This window comes from Schistosoma haematobium, chromosome 4 (assembly GCF_000699445.3).
Source record: "Schistosoma haematobium chromosome 4, whole genome shotgun sequence".
Classification (NCBI taxonomy): Eukaryota; Metazoa; Platyhelminthes; class Trematoda; order Strigeidida; family Schistosomatidae; genus Schistosoma; species Schistosoma haematobium.
Window position 1 is genome coordinate 6,540,677 of NC_067199.1, and position 6,281 is coordinate 6,546,957.

Sequence of the window (6,281 nt, forward strand, 5' to 3'; positions counted from 1 at the left end):
GAATGTATCAGCGTAGTAACAGCTGCTACTGGACCCCTTAAACACCTGACTGCGGTTGACGGGAACGTGAAATCTCCGTTGACATTAACGAGGGATGAAGTGTCGCTTGATACTGACATCGGCAGTCATACACCTCTAGTCGAAATAGAAGATCCGGATAAAACTGTCACCGTTCCATATAGTCCAGTTGTGGATGTTCTGAGTGGGGACAAATGGACTTCGGTAAGAAGAAAAAGAAATAATAAGAAAAAGGCTGTAGACAAAACTCAGCTGGTCAGCAAGGCATTGGAAGGGATGTTATTAGAAGAAAAATCCTCACTGCGTGACAAGACAGATCTCTCTGATAGATCAGTCATTTTTCATAATACAAAAGAATCTTCAGATTTGAACATGATCTCAATCATATTAAGACATCGTTAAGTAAACTACTCCCAGATACAGTTTCAGAAGTTAGTATTTGTAAGCTTTATAGAATAGGAAAAAAGGTGGATTCTGAAAGTCCTCAGAAAAGCCTGTAGACTTATGGTCTACTATGATATTAGTACTGCTCTTATAATAGACCTAATCCTAAATTTGTAGATTTGTCATGATATAACTGCCTAATCTATAAGATCTTACGTGAAAGTCACACCATCGACTACACCAACTCACTGTATCGTATCAATTACCAATACATGATGTAGAACTAGGTTAGGCTAGAGAAGGAACAATATATTTAATATGAATAGAAGATATAAGGTAACATTCAGATGGACCACGCCTGCAAGGTCGAGCCATGCCATTCGATCAACTTCAGTCCATTTCATTCATTGTTCGCGCCTTCTCCATTCTTAGGTATTTCTCCGCGTTAAATATTGAATATCTATTTTCTGAGTAGTCTCGTGCTCACAGCTTTGTGGATTGTGTGGCTATTGTCCAATGCCACTACAAGCCGCCTCCTAAAGGTTACATTCAACACGGTGGAAGAAAGGAACCTGATTCTAAGTAATTCATGTAAACTCATTGGATCCGTAATATATGTCCGTGAGGATCTCAGCCTGGCTGATAGTATTAAGAGACGAGCTGCAGAAGCTGAAATAAATGAGCGTCGCCAAAACGGTGAAAGAAACCTCGTTCTTAAGGGTTTTCAAATTGTAAAAGTTCGGAGCAAAACGATCCCCAAACCTTTCTGGGTGGCAAGGGAAAGCTCTCCACAAACTTAAAAGCATGCTACACAAATGTTCGCAGCCTACTAAATAAAATGGCAGAGCTCAAGTCAGTGGTGGATAAAGAAAAACCGGACGTTAGTGCTGTCTCGGAAACTTAGTTAACGTCAGAAGTATTAGATAGTGAAATTCAGTTGACTGGTGTAATAACCAGTAGGGCTGATAGATTAAACCGAAGGGGAGGCGGGGTTATTCTGTACACGAAAAGTACCCTAACCATAAGATTAGCTGAAACAGTAGCACATGTTTCAGGGACATGTGAAATGGTGAGATGTAAGTTGAAATGCCGACAGCAAGATATTGAAGTAGTTGTAGTATATCGCAGTCCAGAATGTGTAGCAGATGATTTTATCCTAAATAAACTTAAGTCCTGGTGTAACAACGGTCAAAGTCTTGTAGTAAGCGACCTTAATGCACCATATATAAACTGGGTTAACTTAGAAGTAGGGTCATCGATATCGTCGTTCGACTGCAAACTGTTAGAAACCTCGATTGTGTAAGATCCAAACTACGGTTTGGAGTGAAGGACAGCTGTCTGGATGAGTTAGATACGCGCCATCGCCCGATGCAAACCGAAACGAAGTAATTGGGTGGCCTGCTTGAGCATCTGGGCTACCTGTTCCTGCCATCTAGATATTTCAACAAGTTATCTATCTTTGTTTGTTTTAATATATCATTATGTCTATTAATCGCAGGAGATTCGCTCGACTGCTTATACTGATTATTTGCATGCGTGGTTGTGTCGCTAAACCATCAATTAGACTGACATGGTTTTGAGATATTTACTGAATGAGCAACTGATAGAGAAACATACTGTAATCATCTGTGATGGATGAAGATACCAAGAAAACAACACCATTTATTGGTAATTATAAGTCGATTTGTTGACCGATTTTGTTAATAGTTTCATTAATTTTATCAGTCATATTACGTGATTGTCAAGTTATGACAATGCTTTATGACGATATCCTGAAACTATTAAATTTAACTAGTTATAGTGTTGATTGAGGATTAGTCAGTGGAAAAATAGGTATTTTTGCTTTAGGTGATTCGAAATTATCAGAAATTTGTAACGTTAAAGAATGCGAGACGCCTAATTTAATTATAAATTTCAATTCAGAAATGTCCGTTTAGTGTTAATTCTAGTAGGCTACGGAGTTTTGATTTTAAACGTTTGTTAAGCCAACAGCTACCTAGGGATTTAGTTATTTTACTAGTGCAGTTGATAATACCTAAATTTTTAAACTTATTATCTAATCTATGTTCGCATTTTAGGCTACTAATATGATAAACCAATCCATAAACTCAAATACGATTAGCAACAACGACTATGATGGGTTTATTGATAAATGTTAAAAGCGATTCAGATGATTCCTAAATTTAGAAGACATGAAGATATAGTGTAACGTATGTGCGGGCCAGGTTAACAAGCAGGTTGTTGACGTATATGACAATTTGAAAATAATGAACATGACCAGATAAATAATTTTAAAGTTAAGACTGCTTGTGAAACTTCAGGCAGGAATATGATGCGTTATAAACATTCCATAAGAAGTTACTGCATTTAGCTTAGTGACACTTACAAATATATGGCAAAAGCAACTGGAAAATATATACACGTTAAGTACAAAAAAATCATTAAGTAAAATAGTTGAACTCGCCTCGATTATTTTTGAAAATTAGATTATTCAGTGGACGACAATATATAACGCCATTCGTGAGGAGTAGTAATGATCCAAAAGCATCCAGAATAAAACATGCAGTATGGCAATTAAATCCAGGGTGTTTGATGCTATTGGCGTTTTTGCCACTCGCTCGGATCAGAACAATCGAATGAATCCAGATAATTGTGTGGTTGCCGTTGAACGAGTCATCTAAAATGACTTTATGATTGCAGGAAGCTTATAGCTGGAACTCACCGTATTTTTTGGAGAAGTGTCATCCTTGTTGTTTGGCAATGGAACTCGAGAATATGAAATTAGGCAGGCAGTGGTCGGAAGAAAAGATATTACAGGATAGTGCGTAGTTTAAAACAGGATGAGGTGTTAAGTGAAGGAACACTGAGAATTAGATCCAGATAACTATTCAATCCTTGATTGCGTTGTTAGTCAGTGTATATTTACGCTATTTACAGGTCATATTTGCTAGACCTTGATGTTTAAACAAGTCTACATTGCTGAAGCAGGTAAATGCTATTAAAGCTTGTTAACGAACCATCAAAGCTAATTAGTTGAAATAGATGATCAACTTTTATCATCGATTGAGCTAGTAAGCTATGTAAACTAATAGATATAAAATTACCATAATATATGTGAGCATTAATCAAAGGACTATTAGAATACTGGATTTACAAAAATAAAAATCGATTGAGAAGGTTAAGGTGGAAATAAGGATTAACAATAATAAGTTGCGTTTCTTTAGTTGGGCTCACCAATGTAGAATTATGGTCTACTATGATATTAGTACTGCTCTTATAATAGACCTAATCCTAAATTTGTAGATTTGTCATGATATAACTGCCTAATCTATAAGATCTTACGTGAAAGTCACACCATCGACTACACCAACTCACTGTATCGTATCAATTACCAATACATGATGTAGAACAAGGTTAGGCTAGAGAAGGAACAATATATTTAATATGAATAGAAGATATAAGGTAACATTCAGATGGACCACGCCTGCAAGGTCGAGCCATGCCATTCGATCAACTTCAGTCCATTTCATTCATTGTTCGCGCCTTCTCCATTCTTAGGTATTTCTCCGCGTTAAATATTGAATATCTATTTTCTGAGTAGTCTCGTGCTCACAGCTTTGTGGATTGTGTGGCTATTGTCCAATGCCACTACAAGCCGCCTCCTAAAGGTTACATTCAACACGGTGGAAGAAAGGAACCTGATTCTAAGTAATTCATGTAAACTCATTGGATCCGTAATATATGTCCGTGAGGATCTCAGCCTGGCTGATAGTATTAAGAGACGAGCTGCAGAAGCTGAAATAAATGAGCGTCGCCAAAACGGTGAAAGAAACCTCGTTCTTAAGGGTTTTCAAATTGTAAAAGTTCGGAGCAAAACGATCCCCAAACCTTTCTGGGTGGCAAGGGAAAGCTCTCCACAAACTTAAAAGCATGCTACACAAATGTTCGCAGCCTACTAAATAAAATGGCAGAGCTCAAGTCAGTGGTGGATAAAGAAAAACCGGACGTTAGTGCTGTCTCGGAAACTTAGTTAACGTCAGAAGTATTAGATAGTGAAATTCAGTTGACTGGTGTAATAACCAGTAGGGCTGATAGATTAAACCGAAGGGGAGGCGGGGTTATTCTGTACACGAAAAGTACCCTAACCATAAGATTAGCTGAAACAGTAGCACATGTTTCAGGGACATGTGAAATGGTGAGATGTAAGTTGAAATGCCGACAGCAAGATATTGAAGTAGTTGTAGTATATCGCAGTCCAGAATGTGTAGCAGATGATTTTATCCTAAATAAACTTAAGTCCTGGTGTAACAACGGTCAAAGTCTTGTAGTAAGCGACCTTAATGCACCATATATAAACTGGGTTAACTTAGAAGTAGGGTCATCGATATCGTCGTTCGACTGCAAACTGTTAGAAACCTCGATTGTGTAAGATCCAAACTACGGTTTGGAGTGAAGGACAGCTGTCTGGATGAGTTAGATACGCGCCATCGCCCGATGCAAACCGAAACGAAGTAATTGGGTGAGATGACGGTTCTATAATTTGTCATAATTTTAAGTGTACATTATTGCCTAAACAAATATAACCACTCAGCTCTCCAACCAATAATTGTTCAATTGATCAAATCTAAGCTACGATAAATAAGAAAGTTGATAAAGGATGCAAGAAAATTACCAATCACCACAAATAAATGTTATTATATCCTGTCTGGATAGATCACGCACAGATTCGTTCAAAAGGCCATAATTAGTCGCTCTATAACACAGTGTTTTCAATTCTGGAAGAGTGCTTCAATTCACAACAAAAATGCACAATTCCAGTCAACACAGGTCAAGCAGTCAAAGGCAGGAACAAACCAAAATGGCTGCCACCCAGACTTAGTATAAATTAAAACAACATAAGTGCAGTTCGGGAAGAAACACGGGGAATTAGTGAAGGTGTAGTAAAAACGAAAACTATAATAAAATAAAAATATTAACAATTCAAACGTAGTCAAAAAGTTAACAATGAACAACTAAGAGGATCTATAGGAACAAAGTGCAAGTATATACATGGAGAGATTTTCACACACACACACAAAGCACTCAAAATGGATCTTACAGATTGGACTAGCATTATTCCAAAACATTAGAGATCCCACAAGATACGACTCAAGAAACTCTTCTTCTCTTTTAGATTTAGTCTTCACACACGCTGATGACGTTGGTCAAACGGCTTTTCTCCCACCACTTGGGAGAAGTGACCATGCAGTCATCTTATTCAAATTCATGGCTGTGATTGCTTGTCAAACAGTTGCGCCGGCCCGTCCTAACATATGGAAGGCAGATATGCAGGGAAGTAACTCCGCAGCATCGGCTGAGAACTGGGAAATTGACTCAAAGACATCAGTACAAGAGGCATGGACTCTATTCAGGCAGTTATACAATCGGGTAACTCAACCATACATACCCTGGACTGTCCCAAAAAAAAGAAGCACGGACATCCCTGGATAGGGCGGGATATCCGACGCTTACTAAGACAAAAGAAGAAATGCTGGGATGTTGCCATCCGCCATGGTACAATGGAACGCTACAGATCGTTAAGAAACGAGTGTATAACAAAAATTCGGGAAGCTCAAAGAAAATATAAAATGCAGCTGGCAGAATCTGCACTCAAGCAGCCCAAGGTAATATTCTCGTCCATAAATTACAGAAAAAGGATGCATCATTGGATTCCCAACTTAATTAAAGTAGGAAGTGGTGAAGTACCCCTAGGTTCCGTCTTACGTCCTTTACTTTTTATAATGTACGTTAATGATCTTACAAGTATAGTACAGTCTCCAATGTTATTATACGCTGACGATGTAAAAATTTGGCGAGTAGTAACTGGAGATAAAGACGCA